The 23,221-nt window shown below is 34.3% G+C and overlaps 1 long non-coding RNA gene across 2 annotated transcripts in view; it reads left to right on the top strand.

Annotated features, from left to right (window-relative positions):
• The window catches only part of LOC115292606, a 104,259-nt gene that overhangs the window by 18,231 nt on the left and 62,807 nt on the right, over positions 1-23,221 (top strand). For both annotated transcript variants that reach the window (XR_003909056.1, XR_003909057.1), the window contains exon 4: positions 20,189-20,257. This is a non-coding gene — a long non-coding RNA (uncharacterized LOC115292606). The remainder of the gene's footprint in view (positions 1-20,188; positions 20,258-23,221) is intronic.

The following is a 23,221-nucleotide window of genomic DNA, read 5'->3' as shown; positions in this document are numbered from 1 at the left end:
TTGCATGATACTGTCCCTCAAATACATCCCTTTCTTCTTAATTCCAATGTATTCTCCATGATTCTAGATTTTATTACTTCTACTCTGAAATAATATCAAGAACCATCCTAACTGTTCATTGGTCTTTATTTCATATGTTTCCATTTCTTTCCTCTACTTTCCTTAATTGAATTGTTTCTTTTTTCTTATTTTTTTAAATTCTTCACCGTATCATTAAGTTATAAAAAAAAAGATATAAGACGATTTAAAAAGAATACCTCCTCTCTATTTTATATAAAGCAGAAACAATGATAAGCAAAATTGGGACAATAAAAAGGGGTCAAAAGTGGGGTTTGAGATAATAGAGGTCTAAATAAAATGTAGGTGATCATATAAACACCATGGGGAACTAATAAAGCATTTCATTCATTCATTTATTCATTCAGCAGATATTTTCCTTTCTCTAAACAAATTGCTCTTTAAAGAGGATAGTGTCTACTCTCACAATGAGAGCCAGGATCCCATCAAGAAAATGTGACAGAGATTAGTGGTCTTTTTCCAAAACACAGCTCCTTCCCTGTTCCATTACCTCCATATGAACTCCCCACTCTTTTCACTAAGTTATTCATTCCTTAATCACTGAAAATATAATGACCCATCTGGCCATTTTGGTTCTATTTTCTATACTCAGACTCGTTATTTATTCTTTGCAAATACAAATGATTGGAGCCTCATCATAATTTATCTGCTCAATTATTGAAATATTTTTTATAGATCAGATTGTTGTAAAATAGGAAAGACCTTTTCAGAATATATATAATGAGTGTTCATTCATTAAATTATCTTAAGCCATATCAGAGATTTTTTTTAATGTTTTATTTATTTTTTAGAGAAAGAGAGAGAGAACATGCCCACAGGTTGAGGGGGGGCAGAGAAAGAAGAGGGCAGAGGATCTGAAGTGGGCGCTGCACTGACAGCAGTGAGCGTGATGTGGAGCTCGAACTCAGAAACTATGAGATGATGACCTGAACTGAAGTTGGTCACGCAAATGACTGAGCCACTCAGGTGCCTCATACACCATATCAGAGATTTTTAAAAAAATATCATGAGTGCCTCTTTACAATAGAACTGAAGGTACACCACCTTTTTGTTATGAACATTTTTCATTGTGATGTTATTAAAAAATTTTTAATGTTTATTTTTTGAGAGAAAGAGAGAGAGCATGCAGGGGAAGGGCAGAGAGAGGGGGAGACACAGAATCTGAAGCAGGCTCCAGGCTGTGAGCTGTCAGCACAGAGCCCAATGTGGGGCTTGAACTCACAGACCACAAGATCATAACCTAAGCTGAAATCAGACACTCAACCAACTGACCCACCCAGGTGCCCCATCATCATAATGTTAAAGAGTATAAACACACACAGAACTCACTCTACTTCTGTACTAAGTTAGTACCACGGTTTCATAGATAGTTAGAAACCAAAGATGATGAGGGAACTTTCCATTTTTAATTAGTTATTAAGTCTCAGAATAGGTGGCAAAATCTATTAGTCGGTGTTTTTATCAATGAACCTATATGCAGGGAGTCTTTCACATCATGGCTTGTCAATAAATGAAGAAAGCTGAAATTGTTCATTAAATGGAAAATAGGAATTTTAAAAGTGATGTGTTTATAAGTTATTTTCATCTATGAACACAGAAGGAAATAAAAATACCGATGTTGAGAACCAATTTGTTTCAGAAGTCCCAACTGTAACTTCAATTACAAGCACGAATCTGAAAGTTAAGACTAATATAAAGGATCCCATTCTTGACATCCTAAGAAAAAATAGAATTTAATAAAAATTAATTTACAAGGAACTCAGATCTATCATTCTATAACAAAACTGAATGACAGCATACACAATTATTTCACATCCACCATATATTAGACTAACCCTTTAAAATTTGAATAAATAAAATAAATCAGTATAATTCCTTTGTAACCAGAAGTTTAACAAAAACATCTTGTCCATTTTTTAAAGATGGTTCATTAATTTTTATTTTCATTTTTATTTATTTATTTTATGATTTTTTTTTTAGAGATAGAGTGTGTGAGCAGGGGAGGGGCAGTAAGAGGGGGAGTGAGAGAAGAATCTTAAGCAGGCTCCAAACCCAGTGTGGAGTCCCAGGTGGGGCTCTATCTCAGGACTCAGGACTCTGAGATCATAATCTGAGATGAAATAGAGAGTCGGGACACTTAACCAACTGACCACCCAGGCTCCTCTCCAATTTTTATTTGAGTAAATCTGACACACAATGTTACCTTAGTTTCAAGCGTACCATATAGTGATTCATCAACTCTATGCATTATGCTGTGCTCACCTTAAGTGTAGCTGCCATCTGTAACAACAGCACCATTACAATACCATTGACCATATTCCCTATGTTGTACCTTTGATTCCCCTACTTTCTTCCCCAATTGTTAATGCACATAAATGTGGCTTCATTATAATGATTCTAATTTCTCACAAATCCAACAAAAAAAACTTCTCCACAGCAGTTACTATTCAATTCTAAGTGTGATTGTGCAGCTTATAATTTGGGCCAAAGTATAATACTGAGACAAAAGAGTTAATAATATGTTTTCTTAACATATGCACAAATTACAAATTTGCCACATAAAGTAGATAGAAAATCATATATATGTGTGTAATGTGAAATCAATCTCCTTCTTTGTATTGAAGCTTGTTTCTCTTGTACTAAGATTATATCTAGTCTTCTTCCTCTAGCTGTCTGTGTTCTTAATGCATTACATGGTTCTGTATATAATATAATATATATTTCATATATATAATAAATCATATATGTATGTATATGTCAGCACAGAGCCTGACTCAGGGCTCAGACTCACGAACCATGAGATCATGACCTGAGCTGAAGTTGGATGCTTACCGGACTGAGCCATCAAAGTGCCCCTCTACTGTGTAGTTTAAAATGGCAAATATGCCAATCATTTTGGCTGGCATCTCTGAGAATTTGAGGTGCTTTCTTCAGAAGATGCATTTACCTTTAAAGTCACTCTTTCTAAAATGTTTCATTTCTATTCATCTTTTCTGGCAAACCCCTGTTCAGTTTTTAAAGCAAAATCCAAGGAATTTTCTTTTCAAAAAGGGTTCAGCTAGGGTTTGCTAAAATATACTTTGTTTATTGGTTTCCATGCCACAGAATTTACCTTATTAATTGGAGAACATTTGTTTACTCATTGAGATATCTTGAGTCCTAGTGCAAGAACAGGGACGCATTTCTGCTCGACTGGGTATTCAAGAGGAAGGTGGAGAAGAATTTTAAAAGGAGAAAAATACATTCGTGTGTGTATGCATGTACCCACAATGCACATACGCATGCACACACACACACACACACACTGACAGAGAAAATAAGCAGACAAATGCCCCGATAACTAGAATTAAAATTCTAGAAGAAATAATAATATAGAAAATAATTAACATAGAGAGTGTGATAAGGAAAATTGCAGACAGTAAATAATCAAAAAGGAAAGGGAAGAGGATTTCAAAAGAAACTTCAAAGGACTAATTAAAATCACCCAGATATAGAAAAGCAGACCTTCAAGCAGAACCATGTAATGCATTAAGAACACAGACAGCTAGAGGAAGAAGACTAGATGTAATCTTAGTACAAGAGAAACAAGCTTCAATACAAAGAAGGAAATTGATTTCACATCAAGGGAGGGACAGGGGTTCTTTCTTTGGTCTGTAAATGAAAAAGAAATATAGAGGGGGACTTTAATTTAGGATACGAAGTCTATGTTTGGAGATGTGCAAGATCCAAGTTTGAAGATGTTCAACCGAGAAGTAAATTAAGAAAAGATCCAATTTGTAGATGTGTAACACTCCACCACCTCTAAAGAAATATGAAGGAGAAAAAAAATGAATCAACCTTCTTACATATTCTAGCATACCGAAAGATGTGTTTGTCAGGGCAGACTTTCTACTGTGTCTTAGAAAACAGACAGGACGGCAGAAAACAGGAAATGATCCGTAGGCCAAATATTTAGATTCAGTCTGTAAGACATGAAGGATCCTTATTTGGATATAAATGCCAACAGTTTGCAATACACTTCACACACACATACATCCATGCACACAAGCACATATACACACGCACACAAACACGAAAGTAGGTCAGTAGAATTAAGAAGCTTTATGAACAAGAAATAATAGATCTTTATATATTACTGTTTTTCTGACCCAGGTTACAGTAACGATTAAAAATTAATACCTCAAAAGCTATGAAATATCTATATGTATATGGACACAGATAAAGAAATCAGAGTAAAAGAAGTGGTCCAATGAAAAGATGCCTAGGTCTCTTTTCAAGATGTCTTGGTGGCAGGATATATTTTGAATGATATAAAGAAACCACTCAAGGGGAGGAGTAAAACCAAAGGCTTTAAAGAGAAAAGTAGATCTTCCCAGCTGTACAAGTGTTCAGTGGAACATGTAGTTGGAAAAAAATAATCAAAAGTGAAGTGGAGCAGAAACAGCAAAAATGAAAGTGCAAAGAAAAGACATTTATACTGACAGAGTCAAGAGAAGAACAGAAAAAAGAAGTCAAATAAAAATAAAGATTCACCTGCAGAAATTCTAAAGTCCGTTTACTTGTTCAACAATCACTTATTATGAGCCTACTATGTGTCAGATACTATGATATGGAAGCTTAAAAATGAATAGACCACAGCTGCAACTCTCAAAATGTTCAAAATATTTTGGGATCATCCTCCAAAAGGACTATAACCACAATGCAATATTTATTCTCATTGATCTTCACTGGTGTGCATCAGGTCTTAAAATGTTTTCATGGTTTTTTTTTTCCCTCTGTAGCATTTTGCTATTGAGCACATATAAAGAATTCATATAAATGCTTCAGAATCTGCTTGTTAAAAAGAACATTTGCTCTGATGTTAAATTAACGAGTTTCATTCTGTCATGGTTGAAAATGAATTCATATTAAGGCACAGACTCATGATAGTACTCAGGAAATGTTGGCTATTATTATGGTATTAATATTCAGAACAGCCGTTGGAGGTAAGTACTATTATTATTCCCATTCTAAAGAAAGGTAAGACAAGGTGAAGAGAGATTAGGATTTTAACAGTAATTGCAAAGCATTGACAGAACCAGGATTGAAATCCAAGGGTTGAATGCCCTCAAACCCTGAACTTTAAGATCCTACTATAGTTGTCTTTCAATGCAGTCTATGTCAAAAGTTTGACTTCAAAACATGAAGTCCCCAATAAATACTAGCTGTTACTATTATTAATATAAGGATGTTGTTAAGTTATTTATGACATCATTTCTCAGTCTCTATACTTATCATTGTTAGATAACAGACTGCAATAAATCACTGGGTTTCTTTCGTCACCATAAACACACCATGTTCAATGCTGTCTCAAGGCTTGTGCTTGCAGCTTGCTCTGCCCAGAATGCTTACTCCCTTCAGATCTTCACATGAGTGATTTTCTCCTGTGATTTGGTTCTAAGATCAAATTGGCCCCTCCTACGAGCTTCCCTTGATCATCCTGTTGAACTCTTCTAGGGCCTCCCTCCACGTTAGCCAGTGCCACTGTTGGCACTCATCACTCTCTCATTTGTTTACTTTTTACGGTCTCCCCAGAGAATGTGACCACCGTGCTCCTTCGCCTATGTATCCACACAAGATAGGAGATCAGTAAATATTTGCTATAAGAGTAATGTAACTAGGACATTTCCTTCTGTGTGGATTTCACCCTATAAATATCATTTCATCACGCCATTGCCCACCCATAAACTTGAGCAGAAAATCTGCACATCAAGCGAACGCATAATTTCCCTATAGCTTCATGTTTTAGCTCCCTTAAACTTGTCATTTGTCAATATCAAGAGTCATGCTTGTCTAGGACTTAGCCAAAAGTGACTCCAACTTCTCTGCTCACCATAGTCCTCCTACTCATTGTAAGTTTTCTTGCAAGTTGTGAAAAGCATTGATAAAATTTGTTTTAGTGTCCAGGTTGGAGTCCAGCCTGTTAAATAAGTTTGAAAAAATTAAACTACAATATATGATTCTGCACAAATATGTAATTTATTATACACAGAAAAATTAACAAGGAGAAACCTAGAACACTAAGCAAAACTGGTATAACAATTTAAGAAAAGCACAGAAAGCTAAGGGTTTTTTTCGGTTGTTTTGAATGTATGTCTTCTTTTCCCCCACCTTCTCCCCTTTCTTCTCCTACTCCTTTTTGTTTGTTTGTTTGTTTGTTTTGTTAGGTAGAAAGAAAGGAATATTTTACTATCTAGGGGAATCTCTTTTGTCCCAGGAAGTATGTTCAAGTTAATCAGATGAAAGCTAATGGCCTTATCTGAATGCCTCAAAAATAAACAGAAAAGTGAACAACCCAATTATTACTCCAATATTTCTTTTATCAAGTGGGTGACAAATTATACAAATATCATGAATAATTATGACCTCATTAGTTGTATCTTTCAAGGTCTTATCAAAATTATCTTTGGTAGAATACTTTATGCCCTTATTTCTGTTCTACCTATGCAAATGAGCCCAAAAGAAGATCTCTAAATTTAAGTATTTACCCATGGTCTTAAAGTTTATTCTCTAGAGACACCAGAGATAACTGTTCTTCATGTAACTTTCCAAAAGGCATAGAGCCCAAGTTCTGCTTCTCTAGGAGGTCACATACCCCTCGTCCTTATCCTTCACCTTATCCTTGCTGTGGCATACAGCTAAATATTTAGTAAGCTAAGGTTCATAGGCTCCACATCACTATTAAAGATATTTATTTTATCATCCACACTCATCATTCCAAGAAACAATTTTTTAATTTTTTAGGTGAAAAGAAATGATTTTGAAGGTAGTATCTTATAGTGATTTTAAAGCCCCTCCTCCCAGGGCCCTCAAATAACCTGAAAGGTGAGGTACTAAGAATGGTAGATTTAGTAAGTAGATTTGCAAGACAACTAAAATAGTATATACCCAGAAAAATAATTTCCCATATGTTTGTATTGGATTATTAGAAAAATGCTCACAAATAATCCTGTTTAAGTAGTCATTTCTATTTTACAGATAAAGGAATTGTGTTGAAACACAAAACTGATTAGTGATCCAGAAAAAATATCCTAGTGAAAATATTTTAGTAAGTTAGTATAAGGGTGTTACTTTTATTTTAAATAGATTGGCACAGGAAATGCCGCAAGTGATTTAGTCTGGATATATTTTATATTGCTACCCATATTTAATAAAGCTGTAATAAATTTTAATGAAACCCATTTGCTCTAGGGTCAAAAAATGGCTTAAAACACAATCAGGACATGATATATAGAAATGAATAATATAGATTGTTCAGATATAGAAAACCTTTTTAATGATAATAACCCATCTACAGCTTTATCCCAAATTTCAAAGCTCTTGATATATTACTTTCACATATAGTATATTTATAGGATTTTTCTTTAAAGTTAGGAATCCTATAAAAGCTCAACAGCTTTTATTATTCCCCTTCACAAATCAATATAACAATGAGAAGAAGTTAACAATAATATGCAAAACATGGATGAATCTCACATATACTACACTGAATGAGAGAAACCAAATATTAAAGACTACAGAATACATGATTCCATTATATAAAATACAGAAGAATGCGAAACTAATTTGTAGTTTAGAAGTCATGATACTGTGGACCTTTGGGGGTATGCAGTGACTGAAGAGACCATAAAGAGTGCTTCAGAGATACACATTCAATGATTACATTTTAGTTTACATATAGGAGATAACTGGATTCTCTAGAGAAAGGTTGAAGAAGGAGCTCTTTGTAGATATACAAAATATACAACAAGCCAGTTTACCAAGGCTCTAACTCTTTTTTTAATTTTTTTTTTAATGAGAGAGTGAGAGAATGAGCTAAGGAGGGGCAGAGAGAGAGGGAGACACAAAATCTGAAGCAGGCTCCAGGCTCTGAGATGTCAGCACAGAGCCCGATGTGGGGCTTGAATACTTGAGCCATGAGATCATGACCCGAGCCGAAGTCAGATGCTTAACCAACTGAGCCACCCAGGCACCCCAGGCTCCAACTCTTTTAACTCATGTTCTGGCCAAAGACGGTACCATCAAAACTGGTAACCTCCAGTTACCACTACACTCAAATGTAGTGAGGGCAAAGAGATTCAGATTAGGAACAAGTAAGTGAGGAGGAATTTGCTGAGAATTGATTTTATGACTGCTTTTAGAGACACTTCAGTCAAATATTAAAAATGAATGTGGCTAAATTAGCACCACTAGATAGGCAATGTCACGGCAGTAGTAGGGTTTGGAGCTACATGCACATCATTGAGATTTCTGAAAATGTACTTGACAGTTTTCCACATCAATCTCTTTGTTTTAGTGGCAAATTCCTGTAATCATCCTAAAGGTTCAAGTTTGGATACGATTTCTCATCTCAAATGGAAATCCTAGTTACAAAGAACAGACCCAGGATACTTTGGAGGTTAGGAGCAACTATCGCTTCAGGAGCATCTTCATCTTTGATGGAACAAATGATACTAATCTTCAGAATCTGTGGATATTTTGATTGATCAGTGAGGCCAACCCCAAGTTCTATATGACTATGTATAGCGATGATTTTTAAAGTTGTATATAATAACCAGTTGCTAAAATAAAGATTCAATATTAGTTTGAACTTCGTTATAATCACATAAGATGTAGAGATATCAATGGTTTATATGTGACCAAATGAGGAAATATTTACTATTAGAACTTCTTAAAATTCTTTTCAATTTGTGCAGCTGGGAGTATGTCTAACATGCAGAGTGATGGTAGCATTAAAGATTCCTTGTGGACTTGCTATATATATGTTTTTTTCTGAACTCTTGATTTAATACATGACATTCCTTTTTCTTGACATTCTATTTCTTAAATCAAATTTGCTGTCTCCTAAATTGGATGGAAAAATCAAGTTTCATTTTGTGTTATGCTCTTTGTCCTTTTTCACTTATAAACTCTACATTGATTTTAGTGAGGCACTCACCACCGCTTATGAACTTGGGCAGCTTCTTTGAAAAAAAGAAAATGAGTTCGCTTGTGAACCCGTTTTCCCCAAGCCCTTCGCAAACTAATTACTGCGTCTGCAGTACAATGGCAAGGGGAACAGAACCACACAGAAGGTTAGGGAAGGCAATCAGCCAGCATGCTTCTGTCTGCACAACATCCTGTGGGCCAGGATGCTGCCTTATCTTGTGATGATTACCCTCGTATACAGCAAGTAGCCACCAGTCATTAACTCCTTGAAGAACTTCAAGTGTAATTTAGAGTTGCCAGTGCAGTCTGCTTCTTTATATAATGGCATCCTAGGCCATTAAACAGTAATTTGTATTGTTCTGCTTGGGAAAACAAAGGCATTGGACTTTTTTTTTTTTTAAGAGAAAAAAGACAAGAGTAATTTATAGACATACAGACAATAGAGGACCTATAGGCTACGGGAAAATACTGGCAAGCTCAGTGCACAGGGAAATAGCCGCCCTGCATCTAAGGGTTCAGGATTCTTTGTGTCTTTGACGCTAAGCAAACTCTAGCCATGCTCTAATGAGGTGCTTTCCTCCTAACCTATGTGAAGCCACTGACATTTGGCATTTTGGGAAGATAGATCAAAAGTGGCCTACAAGCCTGTATAAATGTTTAACACCCAGGTGCTCGACTTGACATTTTCTTGCTATCTAGCAGCTGCCTGATTATTTAAGGATTACCAACAGTCATTGAACATGGAGAAAGGTCCACCTGTACTAATCATTTGCTATAATAGGATCAGTGTTCAACTCTCAGGTTCTTTTGATTATCACTGTTAAACTTTCTCTTAGGTCCCCTAGCTTGCTAGAGGAAAAAGACTTACTGAACTGTGCTATATCAAAGGGCCTACTATTGAAATATTAGTGGACATTTTTTTGTGTCTCCAACAATAGCTGTTTTCTCTTTCAGCTCAGATAAAGAATACTAAAAAATATTTCATTTTATAAATGTGCTATGTCATTTCTGTGGTTATTATAAAATCATATAAAAAGTGAATATAACACAAAAATTTTTTCATGTCAGACTGGTATTAAGTAATTTTGTAGTCTAATTTCTTATCCTAAAATGAATACTAAATTGGCAACCTGTATGTTAGGAGACATTGGTTCTAGCCCAAGTCCTGTCTCTGACTCTTTATTAGATACATGAACTTAAACAAGTTAATTTCCCTGAGCTTCAGTTTTTCCAGAATAAATAATTATAGTAGGTTTGTTAAGAGAGATAAGAACTTGAAACAACATGCTTGGTAGAGTAAGGGCTAAGAAGGACACACTAAGCTGGTACTCCGCACCATTTCGGGTGGGAGGGATGGAATTTACAAGAGTATGTCTTGTGTCCAGTGAAGGCAACATTATCCCTTCTTTTTCTCCCGGATATTTTGCCCCAAGGCTATATTTATTATTAATATTATTATGTGCTTGGCATAATCTAGGCACTCAATAGATAGGAATTCTTTCTTTTTACTAATCCTTCCCTTTGTCATTCCTTCCCTTCTGTTTTACTGATAATAGAATTGGAATATTTTAGAAATAAGGATGGTGAGTAGATGAGATAAAAGGAAATTCCTTTAATTTTGTCCTCTATCTGGACCAATTTAAAATAGAAGACTGATAATTTGTAAACATTAGATTTCTTTTTATTGCAGGTCAGGATTGCTATCTGGGTGCTCACTGATATGATAGGTTGCTGTAGAAAGCAAATGAGATATGGCTTGTGAAAATACTTTGCTAGTAGCATACACAAGAAAACATATGTTAATTGTTTTGTTATCTGAAGCTTGCTATAGACTTAAATACTTTGAGGGTTTGTTTTTTTGTTTTTTTTTACATTTTTGGACTTTTAAAATTATTTATTTCATATGCGAGCCAAGTCTCTGCCTTAGTCTCCACTGGTTGCTAAGTGGGTCATCAGTTTTGTCACTTTTGAGACAGTGACAATGTATATCCCACTTACCATTGTGGAATATATACTGAATGTAATGCATGGAAAATATTTGTGGATATCGAAAGAATTTTGCAATTACATTGCAGAAGTCATATGCACTTTATCATGTGGGGGTTGAGTGCTATCTCTTTGTACATGAGGTTTTGGTAGCTCATGAAACAAATTTAAACATTATCCTCTGGAGAAAATAACTGAGAAAGCTACAGTGTCAGGGGTTGGCCAGCTATGGTCCATATACCAAATCCAGCCAGCCATTTGCTTTTGCATGGCCCACAAGCAAAAAAATGCTTTTTGTTTTGACTTTTTTTCTTTTTCACATTTAAAATGTAAAAAATCCAAACAAGAATGCTATTTTGTAACATGTGAAATTTATATATAAAATTCAAAGTTTAGTGTCCATATGTAAAATTGTATTAGGATGCTGCTACATCAATTAATTTACTTAGATGTGGTCTGTGTCTGCTTTCATGCTGCAATGCTACCGTTGAATAATTGTGACAGAGACCATATGGCCCAAGAAGCCTAAATAATTACAATCTGTCCCTTTAGACCAAAAAAAAAAGTTTTTCTGTCACTGTCTAGGGTATTGTTTAAAGCTTTAAAACAATTTAATATTCTCCTAAATCAAATGAAGGTAGAATATATCTCTGTCATTATGTACACATTGATCAGAAAGACAAACTGGAAAAATTTATATTAGATTTGAGAATACAGGAGACTAAAATACTGAAAGCTTAATTTCCTGAAAATTTATAAATAAATAAATGGAGAAAATTAAGTTCTACCTATCAGACATATGGGTTTTCCAGCTCTGATATAGGTTGCTACATACTTACGTATGTATACACACAGTTTACATATATATAAAGTTTATTTTATTTTTTTATTTTTATTTTTAAAATTTTCTTAACATTTATATATTTTTGAGAGATAGAGACAGAATAGAGCATGGGAGGAGCACAGAGAGAGGGAGACACAGAATTTGAAGCAAGTTCCAGGCTCTGAGTTGTTAGCACAGAACCTGACACAGGGCTCGAACTCACGAACCACAAGATCATGACCTGAGCTGAAGTCAACCACTTAACTGACTGAGCCACCCAGGCGCCCCATATATACAAAGTTTAAAAAGTAAATTTTGGAGCAGAAGTTTGATTGGGACTCAGTGATTGAAATTTAATGAGATAGTTCCCTCCTTCTCCATACCCTCTCTAAACCTGACCTTAATTAAAATAAAAACTGAGGACAAAAATTAAGTATGAAGATATTTATAACAGATCCATATTAATTTGGATATTAAGATCAAAAACTTCTTAAGATAAGGCATAATGCCTCCAGATCTAATTTCCAGTATGTAACACTAGTCTATATGTACTCACTTACAAACTAGTCTATATGCAGTTACTTACAAACAAGTCTATATGTAGTCACTTTCGGTGAATATCACCGAAAGATTCTGTTCAAGTAAGCTTCTGTCCTGACATACATCAGATGCCCAGGTTTTATCCTTTTGAAATATTTACTTTGAAACAACCATCTTGGCAACATGCTTCCATCAAAACCAATTGTTCAGAGTAACGAAACCAATTGTTCAGAGCACAATGTCTCTAGACATGGGAGAAGGTATAGTACTAGTGGGAAAAATACAAAGGAGAAAACAATACTAGCATCATCTTAATAAACAACTAATGCTAACGTTTACTGGGCACTCCTCTGGTCTTTAGACTGTATGCTAAGCTCTTAAAGATATCTCCATTAATTGTTGCAATAGTCCTATGAGGTAGGTACTAATACTATGACCATTGCGGCAGAAAAAGAAGGTAAGGAAGAGTGACACAGTTTGTTAATTTCAGATCAGTATCTGAAGTCCAGGAATTTTGTATGTGTAAGGGGCAGGGGAGAATTTTTCATGGGATATTCTACTCTAGGTTTTAATCACTGGGCAACTGAGGTTGGCTCAGTTGTCACTCTGGAAGTTCCGGGTGGGGATGGAGGGGAGTGCAGTTTATAAGAGTATGTGTTATGTCATGTGTACAAAGACATAGACAAAATGTAGTTCTTCCTTCTCTCTTAAGTAGTTGCCTCTCAGTGTAAGTAATTATAATTTCTAGGAAAATATGTAATATGAAATAAATACTTATTTAAAGCTAATTTAGGGGCACCTGGATGGCTCAGTCCGTTGAGCGTCCGACTTCATCTCAGGTCATGATCTTATGGTTCGTGGGCTTGAGCATCAGGCTCTGTACTGACTGCTCAGAGCCTGGAGCCTGCTTCAGATTCTGTGTCTCCCTCTCTTTCTGCCCCTCCCCCACTCATGCTGTGTTTCTCTCTCTCTCAATAATAAAGAAACATTAAAATTTTTTTTAAAAGCTAAAAATTTTTATTTTCATTTCTTCTTATAAAGAAGTACATCTAACTGTCAGTGCTATGCCAATTATAAGAAAAACGTGAGAAATGTATAATTTAACAAAGAAACAAAATCTATTTTACCCTTGGTATATGTATTATTATTAGATAAGCTTTTAGCATAAGACTTCGTATTAGGAGGACATGCTCACAGATGAACTTGAGCCAAGCATTCTTCACAACTTAACAAGATAGTCCTACTTCAGTGAAGCCTTTAGTTGATTGATTTTCAGATCCTGAGAATTTCCAAGATCTAAACAATTAAAATGCAGTGTATTTTTATACAGTGCCCTGCCAAACTTGAGCCTCAGTTTTAATTTCCTGTTCAGACTGAAATAGTAATGGAAGACAAAAGGAAGAGATGGGAGCTTTAAAAGGGATTGAAACTAAAAACCAACCAAGAATAAAGAGGATGAAGAAAAGAATATGTGCTAATGAAGAAAAATCCTCCATGGTGCATTGGCTGGGCTCTCTAGGGTCTTTTCTTTAGGACTCAGCCTAGAATGTTGGAAGAGCTGGAATATGGAGCAGAAAAGACCTGGGTCCAAATCCTTTATAAGGCAACTATAAGTCCTATAGCTTTGCACAAATTAAACTCTCTAAGTGCCACTTTCTACAAAAGTTCATTGGAAAAAATACCTACCTACAAGGATAAATGTTAAAAAGAAATGTGTAGGGGCACCTGGGTGGCTCAGTCAGTTAAGCGTCCGACTTCAGTTCAGGTCATGATCTTATGGCTCATGAGTCCGAGCCCCACGCCAGGCTCTGTGCTGACAGCTCAGAGCCTGGAGCCTGCTTCACATTCTGTGTCTCCCTTCTTTCTGCCCCTCCCCTGCTCATGCTCTGTCTGTCTCTGTTTCTCAATAATAAATACATTTTTAAAAATTAAAAAAAATAGAAATATATGAAGTTTCAAATGTAGTTCTTGAAAATTAGGAGAAATAAATACTCATCTCTTGCCTTTCTATGTGCAATCCATTTTAATGTGTGTACTCTCTGAACTTTTGTCTAATCTCCTCTCTTCTCTTACTAATATTTCTATTGTCCCTACACTTAATTACCTAAATCCAGCTATTACAAGAACTAATAAAAATATATTGAATAGTAACAAATACTCCTCAGTCATGACCAAAAGAATAATGACCAATTTTGGGGGTATAAATAAGTCTTGTGTAATGTGGACATGTGTACTGTGTAACTCATAAGGTTCCCTTTTGAACTAAAAATGCCTCTTAGACTTATTAGTTGCTTAGGATAAAAAAGAGAAGGATTTTGGAGGGAAGACAACATTACCTCCATATTCATTTTTTAAAGTTTATTTATTTATTTTGAGAAGTGGGGAGGGGCAGAGAGGGACAGAGAGAGAATCCCAAGTAGGCTCCATACTGTCAGCACAGGGCCCAATGCAGGGCTTGAACTCACAAATACTTAGTGAGAACCTAACTCTGCACATCAGACATGAAATCTGTTATGAAGGAATTCGTGTCTAAGACAGGCATCAGTGAAATAATTATTTTCCTAAACGTAAAATTTTATCTATAGTAACTGTTGTAAGTGAAAGTATAAATAACAATTCTATGTGAGGCTGTAAAAGAGAAGAAGTTAATGTAGACTCGTCCAGAAGCCTTCACTGAAGAGACCTCAGCTGACATTTGAAAGTGAGGAGGAGTAAGCAGAAGGAGAGGTCTGAGAAACAAAAGCACAAGCAAGGAAATGTGGTGAAAGAGACACGGTGACTGGGAGGAGATGAAGGAGGACATTGTGACAGGAGCAGAGAAATAAGATGAAAGCAGCAAATGGAAACTTCGTTTATCTTTTACAGCATGTTAGCCAGGACTTGAAGTAGGTGGCTGACAGTAACATGATTTGAGAAGTATTTAGAGATGCTACCAGTAGAATTTTCTCCCAGGGGCACCTGGCTGGCTCAGTGGGTTAAGCCTCCGACTCTTGGTTTTGGTTCAGGTTATAATCTCATGGTGGTGAGATCGAGCCCTTCTGTTGGGCTCTTCCCTGGCAGTGTGGAGCCTGCTTGGGATTCTCTCTTTTCCTCTCCCTCTGTCCCTACCCTGCTCTCTCTCTCTCTCAAAATAATATATATATCAAAATAAAATATATATCAAAATAAATATATATATCAAAATAAAATATATATCAAAACAAAATAAAAATTAAAAAATAATCTCCCAGATATTTTACCATTCATTCCTCCGTTTAGTTAATGGACTATTTCTAACCAGACCCAAGCAGGCTTCACTTTGCACAGTAATGCAGGACTATAAAAATGACTGTGCAAGCCCAAACCATGCAAACCAATTATGATATCAACGGGAAAACTGCATTTCTTTGACTTCCAAATTATACTTCAAACATCAAATATTTTCTTATTCTCAATTATTAATGTAGAGGGAAATAAAAATAGTAATAGTAATACTTAATTAAAACACTGATTTAAAATATTGGAAACTATTTCTTTGTTAAAAAATGTATCAAATGTGGTTTGAACAGTGACTGCCTTCTTACCATATAATTCATGATCTGGAATGTGCATCCTTGCTCTGCCCTAGCAAATCGTCACACTTCTTGCTAAGTTCGGGTCAGATTCCGACATGGTACCTCCCACACTTCCAATGTTGTGAAAATTTCTCTGAGAATTCCTCTAATGTCACAAAGGTTTTCAGAGCACTTCCTCTAGGAGAGCCTTAGGTTTTTTTGTCACTATCTTTCCCCTAATTTATGGATAAGTACCCCTTATCAGTTTTCATTTCTCTGCTATAGTAGTTTCATCATTGTCAGTCAATTCTTTCTTTCAGTTATGCTTTTTCACAAACACCACAGGTTATCACTGGGAGATAAGAAGTCAACACAAATGCTTCTGTTGCAGTTGTTATCTGTGTGCATACTGATTCATAGGTATGTGATAACTAACCACTGTCAGGCTTTCAGAGAAGTAGTTGATCTGTCACTGATTCTGATGCACATCTGTATCTTACAAGGAGATTTCCAGATAGTCCCAATAATCAGGCAAGGTGGAGGCACACTGCTACAGAAAATCACAATAGTGGGAAAGAAACACTATAGGAAATCACAAAAGGACCTTTTAGAGTCTTATGCTTACATGGATATAATTGATCTTTGTCTCCAGACCAACTAAATTGTCATCAATTATCAATAAGTATGATTGATCTTTATATAAGAACCAGAGGCACAAGTGTTTCCTACACCCTATTAGTAACACCCAGGATAAAGCATATACATTCATTTTTTTTCAGATCAGAAATAAAATATACAAAACATCACTAACAATTTAGGATATATAACTACTAAAGGTGTGCATAGAGGTTTTGTTTTATGCTTCATTTTCAGTGCCCATTACATTTCAAAAACAGCTTTGATAATTGTGTTCAATTCAGCAGAAATCTCATATACACTAACTAGTATTTTAAAATTAAAGCCATTTATTCAGCAGATGAGAAATTAGAGTTATTACTTATCTCATACATAATTCTACCAGTCATCCTGGTAGCAATCATTTCTCTCCATAATATCTCCTTAAAAAAAGTCAATAATCTTTTCACAGTGGATAATAACTTACACAGTGAATGTAAAAAGAGTGTTCAACCGGTTTGTGCAATCAACCCAATGTCTTTTGTTAAGTATGTATGACTTCAAATCAGTGTAAAATGGCAGTCTAGCAGTTAAACAGTGTGCATTGCTGGATCTAATTAATTCCACTATTTTATGCCAAAAATTCCATTAGTTTCCATTAAAGGTCTTGATGTAGTGCAGGCTCCTTTATGTTTTGTAGTTAAAACAATCAAACTCCATTTCAAATTAAGGATTATACTGTAGGAATGAAGGAATGCTAGTGTGGCTTTCTAGCATTGAGTTAAGTTACTCACTTTTAACAGGGTATTCAGAACATGAGTTAACTGTAAAAAGGTTACCGTGTAATAAATACATCAACAGAATACTTAAACTCACAGGGAAAAAAGCAGCTGGGAAATGGCAGTTAGGAGTCTGCCCTATGTGTTATAGTTTTATGGTAATATTATAATAAGCCATTGAAAACAAAAGTTTCACTAGGATTACTAGAAATGTTGGTAGCAGCAGTGCAGCCAAATTTAATATTATTTTCCTCCTTGAGATTTATACCTCTGCTATATATGCTTGTTTAAAGATGCCATTCATTCATAATTCATTATATAGTTTTATAAGCCTTCTTTTAGCTGGTAAATAGTAGTTATTGTGTACCCACTGTATGTAAGGAATCGTCATCACTGTGTGGTAACAAGTATATGACTGAGTCACATGGGAAATGAAACATGAAAAAGGGAAATGGCAGATCTTCACAAGCTCCCAAAGGATGGAAGCACCCAGGACTCTTTCTAGTAAATACCAAGAATGTATCCTTTGTTCAGTTTACTTTTTTCTGATTGATACCAATGTCCTTTTTACTTGGACAATACTGTTTATGTAAAATAATCACAATTATAATCTATAATAGATACATTTTAGTTCTCATTAAGGACTTTTAAATATAAACATTGATATGAGTGCTTCTCATGCGTGTGTGTTTTTTTTTACTGCCATAGGTTTATTTTTTTTATTAATCAATCACTCATCATCAAGCATTACCTGAAAAATCACTATAAAGCAAGACTTTATATTAGTAGTTGTGGCTAACACTAATATAAAATTAATTATTATGTTTCAGTCACGAGGTGTTTATTCAAGATAGTTATTGCTGTAGAGATTCCAAAATTTTGAACATTTTTGATAACACTCATGTATGCTTTTCTTTTGGGGAAGTATTTAGAGCTCTGAATCTTGAAATGTATGCTCTGTTAAAGCTGAGATGTTCTGGATAGAGGGAAAAGCTATGAATAAGAAGAGTTCACACTAAGTATTACATTGGATGACATGAATTACACAGAGATGGGGGGCAAAAGTTCAGAAAAGGCAACAATGCTGTGAGTTGGGATCATAGAGAAGAGCTGCATGTAAAATATACTTAAATGCACAAACACATTCTACATTCTTGTTTTCTAGGTGTTTTGGAGATAAATATATTTTACCATTTAATACACTATAGTGATAACTAAAAGTCCCATTCCAATTTTATATTTCACCTAGACTTAAACTCTTAAGCTACATAAAATAATTTGAAGGCCTATTTAATATGACTGAACAATTAAACAGCATCAATATACTCCATGACATGGGTTTTGTCAAGAGATCAATATTTTCATCAATATTCTTTTCTGAAAAGATGTTAATGCTATGGATAAAATTAGGTTCAACTGATTCTAAAGGGAAGAAATCTAGGATATTAATAAGTTCTATATTTAGTATTTTAGAAATACTGTCTTTTGAGATTATAGGACATTTCTTTCAAATCAAAATAATTGCACCCTCTCTTCATAACAAAAATAAAGCCTACTTCATACCTGTCATGGCCTTGACATTCCTTCTCCTTTCCTTTACTTCTATTAACTGAAGATATCTAGCAATGTTATACCCAGTCTGCTAGAGGAACTGCAAACCCCAATTAAAAAATTAATACAAATCATGGTTTATATCAAGTTTCTGTTTTAAAAATGTGATTTTTCAGAAGATAGAAAGATTCAAACTAAGATATACTATGAATTAAAACAAGAAATATAGTTACGTATATATAGGCTGATCATTCAAAAAAATAAAAGGTGATGTATTAAATGAATTATTTCTACCACTAATATTTTATGATTCTAAAATTATTTTTGCAGTTAAAAACAGAAGAGACAATAATTTGCTTGTTATCCCAGGATTAAGAAATCGTTTCTTGTGAATTAGAGCATTAGGGTAAACAGTATTTTTAACTGATTGTTCATAACTGCACTTGAAATAGTTGATTCATGATTTTCAAAATTATATCATAACCTATGTGACATAGTTCGTAGATGAAGTTTCATTCATTTCAAAGAAGATACCACAGTCTAAATTATACTTATGTTTTAGTGTTTGAATATGTTTATAGCTTTCTCAATTATTCACTTCCTCGAAGACTCACTGAAAGAACAACTACATCAGCTACTTGTTTCTAAAAAGGAGCACATTTGTTCCAGACTAGAAAAAGTAATCAATATTTGTCTATACTTACTGTATAAAATATCTAGTGGAACAAATTTCACAGTTTCAATGACTCAGTTGGTAATTCACTACTCATGTTATTATGCTCCCTCATCTTTCACTTGTCTAAGACAAAATAAACTCAGTATGTTTCTATTCTCCCCATGATTATTTTGTAAGATTACCTTCCCACCAATTTCTTTTTAATGTGTTTTTTTGTATTAATTATTGAGAGACAGAGAGAGACAGCGTGAGCAGGGGAGGGTCAGAGAGGGAGATACAGAATCCAAATCAGGCTCCAGGCTCTGAGCTAGCTGTCAGCACAGGGCCCCACGCAGGGCTCGAACCCACAAAACATGAGATCACGATCTGAGCTGAAGCCCAACGCTCAACAGACTGAGCCACCCAGGCGCCCCGCCAATACTTTTTTGATTGTTTTTAAAATATTGATATTTAAACAGAGGGTCTAAATCTCATCTCAGTATTCAAAAAATATTCAACTAAGACTATATGTGACATACATGTAAAGAATACTATTCCATAGTATCCATATCCACTACTGTATTTGTGTACACTGTGCTATAAGATTTTTTTAACAACTCATCTTGAAAGAGAAAAACTTCAAATTTGAATCCCATTACAGATGATAACACCAAATAATGACTCAAGAGTCTTTGCTGATGGAAAAAGTAGTAAAGATCAAGACAGAAAGGTAAGGCATATATATATACAATATATATACCTTATATGTATATGTATATTTATATGTGTATACATATAAGGCATATATAGACATATATATACATGTAAATTTCATCATTAGTACAGAAAAAATCTAATGTATGTGAAGGAAAAATAAAATTTATCTAATAGGGTTGATTGACTTAATCTTTGAAGTTTTCAAGAATAAGTTATTGATGAAATCACAATTTTATTTCTTCCTCCAACAAAAAAAAGCAGAATAAATTTAAAAACCTAATCAGACTTAACAATTTTTTAAAAAATGAATAAAACTTGCATCACAATAACAGAAACCTTCAAGGCAGATATAATCATGATATGAATAATGTTGCATTTTATTATTGATTAAAAGGGTTTGACCATGACATTTCATTCATCAGATTCCACTTCTCATTACATGAAGACAATGCTAATTTATCAAGTATATGTGTGGCTTCTCATATTTATGTTTTCTTTGAATTCTCTTTTTGCCTTAACTTTGATGGTTATAGTATTTGTATGATTTTATCAAAATTTCAGGTCCTCCTCATTACAGTCCTTCAGAATATCATCCTATTCCAAAGCTCTTAAAAACCAACTGTGAAAGAGAGAATATACAAATAGAGAAGCTTCAGCTTCATCTGATTACTGTATTAGTTCAAAATTTTCTTATCAGTTGTTGACATAAATATAAATCATTGACTGTTAAGGACATAGACTCCCACTAATGAAAATGGAAACCAATTGAAATCTCTGGAACTGGTACAAATCATTCACATGATTCAGTAATAGTCCACTCTGGCAAATCACCATGACATGATAATTGCAGTACCCCTTAAACGTAGTAAATTATAATGCATGGGCCACTCTGTTCTATCTTCACTTCTCTGGTAACTCAATAAGTCCACTCATAACAAAGTCAACTTAAGATAAATCTCTTAAAAATTAGAGTGAATAGAAAAATCAAGTTCTACTTCTTTAACATGGATCCCCAAAAATAACTTAAAGAAAAATGAGGTGCAATGTGGGGCAAATGGACTACACTAATTATGGAAAAATTTACCTAGTAGGTGTTATTAATATGTGTGTATATGCACACATACATATATATTCAATATGTGTTTGTTTGCTTTTTTACTGTTCGTGATTGTTTAGTGATTAATAAAAAATAATCTTGAGAAAGCACTTTGCCTTAGCCCTTCCTTAGATATGGTTATTATAGATCTTGGAAATAAATATTTTGAATTAACTCCAAAGAACTCATAAAAATGTAATCTGCAATCATGGAATGAGGTTACCTCATAAACAAAGCCCACCTTATATTAGGTAGTTTTGTTGTATAAAACACCAATACCCTTGGAAAAAACCCAGAACAGACTTTCTGTTGTTTACTAAATCATGCTAGATAGGCTCTTCACTCTACTATGATTAAGGGCATGTATTAAAATGCTAGTGGCAATATGCAATGTTTGTGCATTTCTTCAACCTTTCCAGACTGTAATTTTTAAATCAGTGTTAAAGTATTTTTTCAAAGTAAGAGAGTAAGAATTAGTGTTATACCAAGCATTTTATGAGTAAAATGATGCTGAGCTCTAAAATAAGTAGGAAAATGCCTTAAGTTTCTGTCCTTAGTATTTTTTATTTTCTCTATTATATTTCTCTCTGCATTTTATACTTATTTTCAAACAAATTTTTAAAAATTTATAGAAGGCATATAGTCATTTTACATAATGTTGATTACTGTTTAAGGCCAGGAATGAAAAAAAAATATTTCTCTAAATTTGTGCACTTTGTGATACTTAATAGTTTTAAAAAATGTTAACTTTGAGTTTGACTCAAATATATAGCCTGTAAAAAATAACTATTATTATTATGAGATTTTTTTTTAAGTTTCCATGTTTGAGGAGTTACTTTAGCATTCAGTTTAATTGGGAATGATTATTTCAAAAGGAAAAAACAATATTGTACATTACAGAATAAAAACATAGGGGGGAAAACACCTTATTGCCATGCTGTATAAAAGAAATATCGTGAGTCCCATATGTAGTTTTAAATTTTCTGGTTGCCATATTTAAAAGAACTAAAACAAATGGGTGATTTTAACAATTTTACCAACACATTTTACTTAACCCAATATATTAAAAATATTATTATTTCCAATATAATCAACCAAACAAATTACCTATGGCATACTTTCCACTCTTTTTTTATATCTTAAATATTTAAAACCTTGCTATGTTTTATATTAGCAGCACATCTCCATTTGGACATGTGGGTAGTAGCCACTGTACTGAACACAAAGCCTTGGAGGACAGATTAATAATCCTCATGAACCTTCCCCTTTACAAGACATCTACATTTATGAAAGTGAGGTAAAAATGCACAGGAGATCTTAAAAAGTAGAAGATATCACAGTCTAATAAATTTAATATTTTCCCCCTTGAATGTGAAAACATACCAGTAGAATTTTCCATAGAAGTGTAGTCAAGGGCAAGAAAGTAGGTCTGGAAGAACAGCTGAAGAAAGTATCGAAGCATGCTTCTTTTATCAATGCCTTGTATCCAACACCGATTGTCGCCATTAATTTGTAAGACAAAATCACCTCAGTTGCAGGTACTGAGCTGTATGTCTCTAACCCATGTAGCTTCTATTTTTATTTTCTTTGGTTTAGATTTATGGTTATTTAAAAGTATATATATACATATATTTTTAGAAGGACGGCTTTTAAATACCCATGTTTTAAAGTTAATCTTTCCTCTCTCTTCCTTGCATTTCTTTGTTCCTCTGTGGCCTTTGCAACATGTGCCTGCTAAGTAAATAAATAAATAAATACATGTATGTTGGGTGTAAGGGTGCATATTTATGAGAAACAGGCATGTGGGAAGTCAAACTGTGAAGAGAGCTTTGCTCACAGAGCCCCCTGACCCTTTGAAATACCCTCAGCTGTTCTTAAAAC

This window comes from Suricata suricatta, chromosome 5 (assembly GCF_006229205.1).
Source record: "Suricata suricatta isolate VVHF042 chromosome 5, meerkat_22Aug2017_6uvM2_HiC, whole genome shotgun sequence".
NCBI lineage: Eukaryota > Metazoa > Chordata > Mammalia > Carnivora > Herpestidae > Suricata > Suricata suricatta.
Note: the sequence above shows the minus strand (reverse complement) of the source record. Positions and strands in the feature narration are given on the sequence as shown.